At 45.7% G+C, this 12246-nt stretch overlaps 2 long non-coding RNA genes across 2 annotated transcripts; both read left to right on the top strand.

The window, feature by feature from the left end:
- The first annotated feature begins 466 nt into the window (after positions 1–466).
- LOC149401297 (uncharacterized) lies at positions 467–2173 on the top strand. The gene is made up of 3 exons (XR_016296431.1): positions 467–568; positions 934–1028; positions 2006–2173. It is a non-coding gene; the product is annotated as an uncharacterized LOC149401297 (long non-coding RNA).
- A 6803-nt stretch (positions 2174–8976) lies between these two features.
- Positions 8977–11717, top strand: LOC149401296 (uncharacterized). Its single transcript, XR_016296430.1, has 4 exons — positions 8977–9374; positions 9999–10112; positions 10478–10572; positions 11550–11717. It is a non-coding gene; the product is annotated as an uncharacterized LOC149401296 (long non-coding RNA).
- The last annotated feature ends 529 nt before the right edge of the window (positions 11718–12246 follow it).

Genomic DNA, 12246 nt, shown 5'->3' with positions numbered 1-12246 from the left:
CCTAATTTATCCGAAAATGATGAACTAGGGTTTGAATTGGGGGTTTTTGATTTCGGGTTCGATTTCAGTGCAATTGCTCGGTTTGTTATGTTGTCTGAGCTTGATTATACCTGTGTTTGAGGCTGTGATGATGATGATATTGAGATGTTGAATTGTTTGGTTGAGTATGTTGTTTGGCCGTGTGATTAGTTGGTTTGAAAGCTTGTTGTGGTTGTGATGATGTTGTCTTTGAGTGCTAGTTGGCCGTGTGACTTGTTTTGGCTATTTTGGTTTGTCTGCTTTGTGGATGATATCTCTGAGCCTCGGTTTGATATGTTGGGATCGTTGTTGTGTTAGGACGGTTCCGGTTAATTGGATTTGTGTTGAGTTCGTTTGATTGGATTATGGGTTCGGGTTTTGAGTTATGTGATATCGGAATTTGGTTTTAAGATGTTAACTCGTCGTTGGGTTCCAGGTTTGATTTACAGACGTTGACGGACGGACGGGAACCAGACGAGTCGAGAGCGTTGAGATTAGCCTCTGAAGATCTCAAGTTGATAGAGTTATCGAAATAAAGCTCGATTAACTCGTGAGTTTTAAATCGCTTACAGCGTTTAAATACTCTTATATATGTACTTTCAGTATTTAAATAAATAATTTAGAATTATTTATTTAATAATGTTTATGAATTTAATTTAATTATTCATTTGGAATTCTCGGTTATTTTTAATTTCGGATTATTTGATTTATTTAAGACTCGTGATTACTCGTTGAACGTTATCTCGTATCACTCTCGATATGGGATACGCGAGTCTTGAATAAACCTCCGAAAAACCGGGGAATAATAAATTAAATTCTCGAATTCCGAACCGACTCTAATCCCGACAACGAACCCTACTCTCTTTAAGTAAACTCGAATCCAATAACTAATGGATGTTCAACTCCGGATGCTAGTTCTTCCGACGTTTCGACAAGCGCCAGGTGCCTCAAAGAACGTGTGAAGCAAGACGTCTTCAGGACTTGTCAAGCGTTCTATCGAACAATTCCGGGTAAGTGTGGAGACATAAGTCAACTACTTACCAAGGGTATAATCCTGCTTGTTTGTGCATATGCTTGCTAGTAAACAAGAGTAGGTAAAAGCCTAAAAATGAATAAACTCGAAAGTTAAGGCTTCGGCCACTCTTGCTTGAAAACTTAGCTCGGGTTCGCCCGTTAGGTTCAAACGCTAACTTGAACCAGCCTTGCTTGCTTTGTGTGTGGTTAGACTTCTCTTCTAACTCTAGGAAGTAGGTTAGAATCGAGAGGACGGAAGAGCGATAGACTCTCAAATTCAATCGAGAGTAGAGAGTTCGAAAGTCACATTTCGAGCTTTCAACTTAAAACACTAAACGAGCTTCAAAGGGAAACAATAATTTCTTTCGGGGTTTATCCCGTCACGCTCTTCCGTATATAAGTTTAACGTGTACGCTGCTAGCTGCAGTGTACCCAAACTTTAAACTCGTGTCGGTGGTACTCACAAGTCCCTGACTTGTGCTTGGCGGGCCATGTCGGTCCGTGCGCCGAGTACTCGAAGCAATGGGTGAAGGTCGCGCATCGCGAGCTCATTGCTTGCTGGAAGACTCACCGGAAGCTGCCTTGAGCACACCGGGGCGTAGTGGGTGATGGTCGCGGTTCGCGAGCTCACTATGCCAGAGACCAGTGGCGCTGACGTCATGATGAAGGAAGTACCACTAGTGGATCCCAGACATGTGTTAAAACTTAGATCAGTTGACGACTGCTGCTCGAAGTTGAAAACTGGTCTCTAGTTGGACCAGAGGTTATAGCAGTGTGGAGTGTATAACCTTGCGGGACGGCTAGTATTCTAGGATGCGCGCTCATTAGTCACTTTTAGGTGATAGCTGCATCCTGCATTCTTGTTTGCTTGTTCACACGTCATATGCTTTGCATTAGCTGCTTTTCTTTCATAAGCTAGACTCCCGCTTGCTGAGTCTTTCGACTCATAGTTTTATGTCCCTTGGTAATGTAGATAAGGGCAAGGCGGCAATGTAGACAACCGAGAAGGAAACTGAGACGGAACGCGTATCTCTTGACCTACGGGCTATGGGTTCTGGCTCGGGAAGTAGACCTCTATATATATAATGTTTTGAATAATATCGACTCTTCCTTAAATAATATCTCGCGTATATATGTAAAGTCGGGAGCTTTTATGTACATATATATGTATGTATAAGGGTCGATATACGACTTCTAGTTCTAAAAGAAAAACGAAAAATTTCCCGAGATTTCCGATAACCACTTTTGTTGTAAACGTTTCCGCACTTTTAATAATATCGTATTTCATATATTATATGTTTTGTAAATTATGTATTTACTTTAATTGTTTTGTTTACATTATATTATTCATATATGTTATGCTCCCGCTACGTGATGTTGGTTCCGCCGAGTCGCGGCTTGCGGGCGAGGTGACGACGCTCGCGGGTCGTGACAGATTTTGTGGTATCAGAGCCCAGGTTTAGCCGTTTCTGTAGACCTGAGATACATGTTCTGGTTATGGGAAAGTGTTGGAACTTGTGCTGACCGTTGGCCTGTCATTTTGGCAGGTGGAATGGCTCAAGTGACGATACTATCCTACCCGGAGGCTCTCGCATCTGTTCCTCCTACCGCTCCGACTTTCAGCGGGATGAGGGGTACACTTACGTGGGTGCGATGGATTGGTACTACCATCGAGTGGATGGACGCCCTTGCTATCCCTGAGATGTTCCGTACTAGTATTGCCACGACGCTCTTGCAGGGACCAGCCTGGACTCGCTGGACCCGGCATGTAGCGCTGGGTAGTCTGTATCGATCATGGGACATGTTCCAGGCCATTATGGGGGCCACTTTTTCAGCCCAGGGGCGCACGGATGAGTGGAACTAGTTCGCTCATGGTTTCTTTCAGCTCGACTTCGAGTCGATCGCTCAGTACGAGGATCGATTTGAGGAGGAGATCGTGACATCTTGCCCCTTTGCTTTGGAGGACCGCCGACAGCAGTTTATCTTTCACCAGGGGTTACGGCCCGAGTATAGGTATCCGATGCTGTTGTGTTGCTGCCCGTCCATGGGAGTTCTCCGAGCGCGTTTGGCGTTTATGATTCAGTCCCAGGTAGGATGTTGGATTCCTCCAGGTTACAAGCCTGCCCCGCACCCAGCTTATGCGCCAGTACCACCAGCCCAGCCACCTCAGGCGCCGGCACCACCAGCATCGCCGCCGCACGCGCCACCGCCACCGCCACCACCCGCACAGCCACCTGCAGCTCCTCTTGTTATTGTGATCTCTGACGACGAGGAGAGCGAGGTGGATGACGATGAGGATGAGGATCCCGTTGAGGATTATCCTCTTATGTGAGGGTGTGTTTAGGCTTGTTGTAGATAGTGGTGGTTAGTTTTTTTGGGAGGTTGGTTTCGAGAGGTTGATGGTTGTTGTACATGTTTTTTTTGATCTAGTAGACTAAGCCTTGTGAGAGCTAGTCTACCTGTAGTTCTTTTGTTTAGCATGTGTACGTGCGAACTTGATGTTGAAAAGCTTGTTGTATCTTTTGACATGTATATATGGATGTAGATATGGTTGTATATATAAAATCGCGCTTTAGTTTCAGTTGATCATGTGTTGTTTGTATGTCTCTCGCATTCCGGTATGGATATATGAGTAACCTTGTTTGTTCTCATGTGTAGAACTGAGGAAATATGTCCGGACAAGACCCGTCTCCTACCGGAAATGCTACGGCGGCAGACCTCGCAGAAATGCGACACGCCTTGGAGAGACAGGCTGCTAGCGCAGCACAACGAGATCAGATAGTTGCACAGCAACTTGAAGCCCAGAATCGCACGATCACTGAACTTTTGACAAGATTAAATGCGCCACCTCCACCAAACCCGGAGCCTCCTGCTCAAGATGAACGACGTGAACATCCACCGCCAGCACGCGTGGATCCCCTGGAAGAGCTGAACTTCCGGATCCCTGATGTCGTTCCCCCGGTAGGCGAACCGGTGTATGAAAGATTTCGGAAGCAGAAGCCTCCGCAGTTTGGCGGTAACGTTGACCCTGCGACAGCCGAGAACTGGATCAAGAGGATTCAGCAGATTTGCAACTATATGCAGCTGTCAGATCAGGAGAGGGTAGCGTGTGCCGTGCACCAGCTGGAAGACGAGGCGAGAGGTTGGTGGGAGGTCGTAGCGTCATATGAGGACATCCACACGATGACGTGGATTCACTTCCTCAACTTGTTTCACGGAAAGTATCTAAGCGAGGCGAACCTATCGAACAAGGTACGCGAGTTTATGAACTTGCGACAGGGCACCCTGTCTGTTTCCGAATATACGGCGAAGTTCGATACGTTGGCCAGGTTTGCTCCTTCCTTGGTTCCCACTGATCAAGCTCGCAAGATGAAATACATGCACGGTCTGAACGTGGAAATTGTGAGCCAAGTGGATAGTGGCGACACCGGACCCCGTACTTATGCCAACGCTGTGCAGAGAGCGTTACGCATTGCTGGTTGGCGTGAAAGTGAGCGAATTCCTGAGTCAAAGCCGGTTGCAGTACCGTCTTCTGAACCTGCTAAAACGGGGCAAGGTAATTCACAAGGAAGAACCCGATCTCTATCGCGATGGGAGAATCGGCAGCAGCAGAGGTCTGGCAATAGGTTTCAGCAAGGATCAAATAACCGATCTCAGGCGAGTTCTAACAATCGCTCGCAGTCCGTGAACCAGAAGAAAAATAAGGCAGACAATAGACGCCCAGGGCCGTCCAACAAGAAGCCCAGAAACTTCGGGAACCAGCCGTCGTCCCAGTGCTGGAGATGTGGTGAAGTGCATGATGGCGACTGCTTTGCTCGCACGTTGACATGTTTCCGATGTGGAAAAGTAGGTCATTTGTCGAAAGTCTGCCAGAGTTCAGAAAGAAAGGCTCCTGCACCAAAGGAACAACCAAAGGCTAATGCTCGAGTCTACTCTATCTACGAGGATGAGGTTCGTGCAGGGTCCTCTACTGCCGTTACAGGTCAGATTTCTGTAGCCTCTTTCTCCGCATATGCATTGATAGATTCAGGAGCCACGAATTCTTTCATTGCATCTAGAAGATCTGATCAGTTGAGTAGAAACAAAGAGACCTTCTCGTATCCATTTGTTACGGTTACACCCTCGGGAGAGAGATATCAGTCGCTATACTGGTATAAAGATGTGCCTATTCAAGTTCAGAATCAGGTCCTTGAAGCAGACCTGATTGAACTAGAAATGGTTGACTATGATGTAATACTTGGAATGGATTGGTTAAGTAAGCATTATGCAGTCATTGATTGTAGAAAGAAGTCGGTTTTGTTTCAAGAACCGGGGCTTGAACCATTCCAGTTCCAAGGTTCCTCTCGGAAGTTGGAATTTCCCGTGATATCGGCACTTAAAGCGTTGAAGATGATGCAGCAGGGATGTGCCGGATATCTCGCGAGCGTTGTGGATACTGCGAAGGCGACCAAGCCACAACCGCAAGATATTCCTGTTGTGAGGAACTTTCTGGATGTTTTTCCAGAAGATCTTCCAGGTCTACCTCCTGACCGTGAAGTCGAGTTTAATGTAGAACTCCTTCCAGGAACAGCACCGATATCGAAGACCCCGTATCGGATGGCTCCGGCGGAATTGAAGGAACTTAAGACGCAACTCCAAGAGTTATTGGATAAGGGGTTCATCAGACCCAGCCATTCGCCATGGGGAGCGCCAGTCTTGTTCGTCAAGAAGGCAGATGGTTCGTTACGGTTATGTATCGATTACCGTGGCCTGAATCAGGTGACAATCAAAAACAAGTATCCGTTGCCGCGCATTGATGATCTGTTCGACCAACTTGCTGGAGCAACTGTGTTTTCGAAGATTGATCTGCGATCAGGGTACCATCAGCTGAAGGTTCGGGACGAGGACATTCCAAAGACGGCTTTTAGAACTCGTTATGGTCATTACGAGTTCCTAGTTATGTCTTTTGGACTAACCAATGCACCTGCAGCGTTTATGAACTTGATGAATCGAGTATTTGAGGATTTCTTGGACAAGTTCATCATCGTGTTTATTGATGACATCCTGATTTACTCGAAAACCAAGGAAGAACACGCGCAACATCTAGAGATGGCTCTGACAAGACTACGAGAAAAACAACTGTACGCCAAGTTCTCAAAGTGTGAATTTTGGCTGGAGCACGTTGTTTTCCTTGGTCACGTAGTCAGTAGCACAGGAATCATGGTAGATCCGACCAAAGTGGAAGCAGTGAAGCAGTGGAATCAGCCGAAGACGGTAACCGAGATAAGGAGCTTCTTGGGTCTTGCAGGCTACTACAGGAAGTTCGTAGAAGGATTTTCTAAATTAGCCATGCCGTTAACCCAACTGACCCGTAAAGGACAGAAGTTTGTCTGGTCTGAGAAGTGTGAAGAAAGCTTCCAGGAGCTGAAGGATCGTCTGACCACGGCTCCAGTGCTCACTATTCCTCAGGGAGCTGACGGATTCGCGATCTACTGTGATGCCTCTAAGCAAGGATTAGGCGCGGTTCTAATGCAGCATGGTAAGGTTATTGCTTATGCCTCACGACAGCTGAAGGATTATGAAACCCGGTACCCTACGCATGATCTGGAACTCGCAGCAGTTGTTTTTGCGCTTAAAATATGGCGACACTACTTGTATGGGGTTCATTGCGACATTTATACGGACCATAAGACGCTGAAGTATCTCTTCACCCAGAAAGAGCTGAACATGCGACAAGGACGCTGGTTGGAACTTCTGAATGACTACGACTTCGAGCTACATTATCACCCTGGTAAAGCTAATAAGGTCGCAGATGCGCTCAGTCGTAAGTCGGTAGTTTCACTAGCAAGTCTAGTTGAGACGTCCCTCAAGCTGAAGAAGGATGTTCAGCAACTGGAGCTTCAGCTAATCACGGGAAGGATAGCTGCGCTCAGTGTGCGACCAATGTTGCTGGAACAGATCAAAGACGGTCAGTACGCAGATGAGTATCTTCTCAGCAAGATGTTTGATGCTCAGAATGACGCAGAAGGTAAGTTTACACTGGACGAGAAAGATGTTCTAAGGTGTAACGGGAGAGTCTGTGTACCGTCCGACGAAGGAATCAAGAGACAATTGATGGAGGAGGCTCACGGAACGCCGTATTCCGTGCATCCTGGTGTGACTAAGATGTACCAGGACCTGAAAAAGGTCTATTGGTGGCCAGGAATGAAGAAAGATGTAGCTGCATTTGTTCAAAGGTGCTTAACTTGTCAACAAATCAAGGCAGAACATCAGAAACCAGCAGGAATGCTTCAACCCCTTGAGGTTCCGCAATGGAAATGGGAGCAGATAACGATGGATTTCGTGTCAGGTTTGCCAAAAACCACTGCTGGTCATGACTCTGTCTGGGTTATTGTTGATAGATTAACCAAATCAGCTCACTTTCTACCTATCAAAACCACTCACACGGTGGATAAGCTTGCTGAATTGTATATCAAGGAGATTGTACGTCTCCATGGAATCCCTAATTCAATCGTATCCGACCGAGATACTCGGTTCACTTCCAAATTCTGGAAGAGTCTACAGGAGAATTTGGGAACACGATTGAAGTTCAGTACTGCTTTTCATCCCCAAACAGATGGTCAGAGTGAACGCACGATACAAGTGTTGGAGGATATGCTTCGGGCGTGTGTCTTAGACTTCCCAGGCTCGTGGAGTCGTTATCTCCCTTTGGTCGAATTCTCCTACAACAACAGCTACCAAGCGACAATCGGAATGGCGCCTTATGAAGCCCTCTATGGACGGAAGTGTCGCTCTCCAATTCATTGGGATGAAGCTGGCGAAAGCAAGCTGTTCGGACCTGAATTGGTGGAGCAGACTACAGAGGCAATCAAGACGATTCGAGCCCGAATGAAAACATCTCAGAGTCGCCAAAAGAGCTATGCAGACAAGCGGAGAAGACCGTTAGAATTCGAAGCAGGAGAGAAAGTCTTTTTAAAGGTTTCCCCGATGCGTGGTGTCATGAGATTCGGGAAGAAAGGGAAGCTCAGCCCGAGGTATGTTGGACCTTTCGAGATTCTGGAGCGAGTGGGCAAGGCAGCGTATCGCCTAGCTCTACCACCGTCGATGTCCAACCTCCATGATGTATTTCACGTATCGATGCTACGGAAATACATGTCTGATCCTTCACATGTACTGCAAGATCAAGAGGTTGAAGTTTCTCCTGACATCAGGTATGAAGAATCAGCCGTCGCAATCCTAGATCGCAAGGAGAAAGTCTTAAGGAATAAGACTATACCTTTGGTCAAAGTACTTTGGAAGAGTCACTCTACAGAAGAAGCTACTTGGGAGCTTGAGAGCGAGATGCAAAAGAAATACCCTTCCTTGTTCTAAGTTTCGAGGACGAAACTCTTTTAAGGGGGTAGGGATTGTAATGTATAAACTTTTGTAACCGCTCGACTTGTGAATTTGAATAAAATGGACGAGTTTTAATTCAAATTCTTGTTGCATATGAGACGTCCTTAAATTTTAAATATCTTGGAATATGATAATATTTAAGGTCGATGAAATTTCGGAATGAGAATATTCGAGTAATCCAATATTATTATTCGAAACATACTCGGAGATTTAAAAACTCTCAAGAGTAAAGAATGAATTCCGAAATCCCTTAAATATATTCAAAATAACGAGAAATAATAATAATTTTCTCGGTTATTTTTCAAGATTATTTTTAATTAATTAAGGACAAGATTGTGAGAGTTTATTTTGAAAGGACTTATATGCAATATTTTGAAGGACGAAAGTGAAAGAAAAAGAGAAGCTGGGGTTGATTTGAGAGAGTTGTGGCAGGAGGGGATTGGTCCACGTATGCACGCGTGGCAATAAATGAGGGTGCCACATGGCCACTTCCTCCTCAAATCCTTGCCACCTCACCCTTCTCTCTCTCTTCTCTATTTCTCCTTCTTCTTCCTTGCGTTTCTCGGCCGAAACCCACACCACACCAAGCAAACCAGAGAAAAAAAAAAAAGAAGAACTCTCTCTCTCTCGGCCGCTCCTCTGCTCGTCGCCGACAACCACCATCACCCTCGTTCTTCTTCTTCTCTTCTTCTTCTTCTCCTTCGCGCGCCACCACCCAGCACCGAGCTCCACCGCGCGCTCCGGCCCGAGGAAGCACAGCACCGCCGAGCCCCGACGTCGCCACCGCCACCTCTCACTCGCCTTCCTCTCTCTTCCTCTCCTTCGCGCGTCACCGATCGCTGAGCCATCGCGCGCACTCCGGGTCGAAGAAGAACGACGCCGCCGAGGACCGCCGTGACGCCGGAGCAAGGGAAAAACACCGGGAAGGACGCGAGAACCCTCCGAGGAAGCTAATCTCACGGGTTAAGGTGAGAATTTCGTTTCCTTGAATGAAAATCTCATGAGCTAGGGTTCTTAGATTCAAAATTGGGGATTTTGGATCCGGATTGAATTCAGTGAAATTGATTGGTTTTTATCGTTCATTGAACTCGATTGATGTTGTTTGTAACCTGAATTTGAAGTTTTGATTCGGATTTTTCCTAATTTATCCGAAAATGATGAACTAGGGTTTGAATTGGGGGTTTTTGATTTCGGGTTCGATTTCAGTGCAATTGCTCGGTTTGTTATGTTGTCTGAGCTTGATTATACCTGTGTTTGAGGCTGTGATGATGATGATATTGAGATGTTGAATTGTTTGGTTGAGTATGTTGTTTGGCCGTGTGATTAGTTGGTTTGAAAGCTTGTTGTGGTTGTGATGATGTTGTCTTTGAGTGCTAGTTGGCCGTGTGACTTGTTTTGGCTATTTTGGTTTGTCTGCTTTGTGGATGATATCTCTGAGCCTCGGTTTGATATGTTGGGATCGTTGTTGTGTTAGGACGGTTCCGGTTAATTGGATTTGTGTTGAGTTCGTTTGATTGGATTATGGGTTCGGGTTTTGAGTTATGTGATATCGGAATTTGGTTTTAAGATGTTAACTCGTCGTTGGGTTCCAGGTTTGATTTACAGACGTTGACGGACGGACGGGAACCAGACGAGTCGAGAGCGTTGAGATTAGCCTCTGAAGATCTCAAGTTGATAGAGTTATCGAAATAAAGCTCGATTAACTCGTGAGTTTTAAATCGCTTACAGCGTTTAAATACTCTTATATATGTACTTTCAGTATTTAAATAAATAATTTAGAATTATTTATTTAATAATGTTTATGAATTTAATTTAATTATTCATTTGGAATTCTCGGTTATTTTTAATTTCGGATTATTTGATTTATTTAAGACTCGTGATTACTCGTTGAACGTTATCTCGTATCACTCTCGATATGGGATACGCGAGTCTTGAATAAACCTCCGAAAAACCGGGGAATAATAAATTAAATTCTCGAATTCCGAACCGACTCTAATCCCGACAACGAACCCTACTCTCTTTAAGTAAACTCGAATCCAATAACTAATGGATGTTCAACTCCGGATGCTAGTTCTTCCGACGTTTCGACAAGCGCCAGGTGCCTCAAAGAACGTGTGAAGCAAGACGTCTTCAGGACTTGTCAAGCGTTCTATCGAACAATTCCGGGTAAGTGTGGAGACATAAGTCAACTACTTACCAAGGGTATAATCCTGCTTGTTTGTGCATATGCTTGCTAGTAAACAAGAGTAGGTAAAAGCCTAAAAATGAATAAACTCGAAAGTTAAGGCTTCGGCCACTCTTGCTTGAAAACTTAGCTCGGGTTCGCCCGTTAGGTTCAAACGCTAACTTGAACCAGCCTTGCTTGCTTTGTGTGTGGTTAGACTTCTCTTCTAACTCTAGGAAGTAGGTTAGAATCGAGAGGACGGAAGAGCGATAGACTCTCAAATTCAATCGAGAGTAGAGAGTTCGAAAGTCACATTTCGAGCTTTCAACTTAAAACACTAAACGAGCTTCAAAGGGAAACAATAATTTCTTTCGGGGTTTATCCCGTCACGCTCTTCCGTATATAAGTTTAACGTGTACGCTGCTAGCTGCAGTGTACCCAAACTTTAAACTCGTGTCGGTGGTACTCACAAGTCCCTGACTTGTGCTTGGCGGGCCATGTCGGTCCGTGCGCCGAGTACTCGAAGCAATGGGTGAAGGTCGCGCATCGCGAGCTCATTGCTTGCTGGAAGACTCACCGGAAGCTGCCTTGAGCACACCGGGGCGTAGTGGGTGATGGTCGCGGTTCGCGAGCTCACTATGCCAGAGACCAGTGGCGCTGACGTCATGATGAAGGAAGTACCACTAGTGGATCCCAGACATGTGTTAAAACTTAGATCAGTTGACGACTGCTGCTCGAAGTTGAAAACTGGTCTCTAGTCGGACCAGAGGTTATAGCAGTGTGGAGTGTATAACCTTGCGGGACGGCTAGTATTCTAGGATGCGCGCTCATTAGTCACTTTTAGGTGATAGCTGCATCCTGCATTCTTGTTTGCTTGTTCACACGTCATATGCTTTGCATTAGCTGCTTTTCTTTCATAAGCTAGACTCCCGCTTGCTGAGTCTTTCGACTCATAGTTTTATGTCCCTTGGTAATGTAGATAAGGGCAAGGCGGCAATGTAGACAACCGAGAAGGAAACTGAGACGGAACGCGTATCTCTTGACCTACGGGCTATGGGTTCTGGCTCGGGAAGTAGACCTCTATATATATAATGTTTTGAATAATATCGACTCTTCCTTAAATAATATCTCGCGTATATATGTAAAGTCGGGAGCTTTTATGTACATATATATGTATGTATAAGGGTCGATATACGACTTCTAGTTCTAAAAGAAAAACGAAAAATTTCCCGAGATTTCCGATAACCACTTTTGTTGTAAACGTTTCCGCACTTTTAATAATATCGTATTTCATATATTATATGTTTTGTAAATTATGTATTTACTTTAATTGTTTTGTTTACATTATATTATTCATATATGTTATGCTCCCGCTACGTGATGTTGGTTCCGCCGAGTCGCGGCTTGCGGGCGAGGTGACGACGCTCGCGGGTCGTGACAACGACGGTGACTACGACCCCCAGATGGACCCCCCTAGTGACGGGACCCTCTCGATTAACGTCGACGCGGCACTCGCTCGCGACCGTGGAGGCTTCGGTGTCGGTTGTATAGTTCGAGACCACACCGGAGAGGTGATCGCCTCTCAGACGCTTTTCCTGGCTAGGGGGTTCTCCCCCCAGCTTGCGGAAGGGTATGCTGTCCTCCAGGGCATAGAGCTAGTTCGCAGCGTCGGTGGC

Source organism: Urtica dioica, chromosome 4 (assembly GCF_054948205.1).
Source record: "Urtica dioica subsp. dioica isolate 48M chromosome 4, U.dioica_male_clone48M_v1_H2, whole genome shotgun sequence".
In the NCBI taxonomy this organism is placed as follows: domain Eukaryota; kingdom Viridiplantae; phylum Streptophyta; class Magnoliopsida; order Rosales; family Urticaceae; genus Urtica; species Urtica dioica.
Note: the sequence above shows the minus strand (reverse complement) of the source record. Positions and strands in the feature narration are given on the sequence as shown.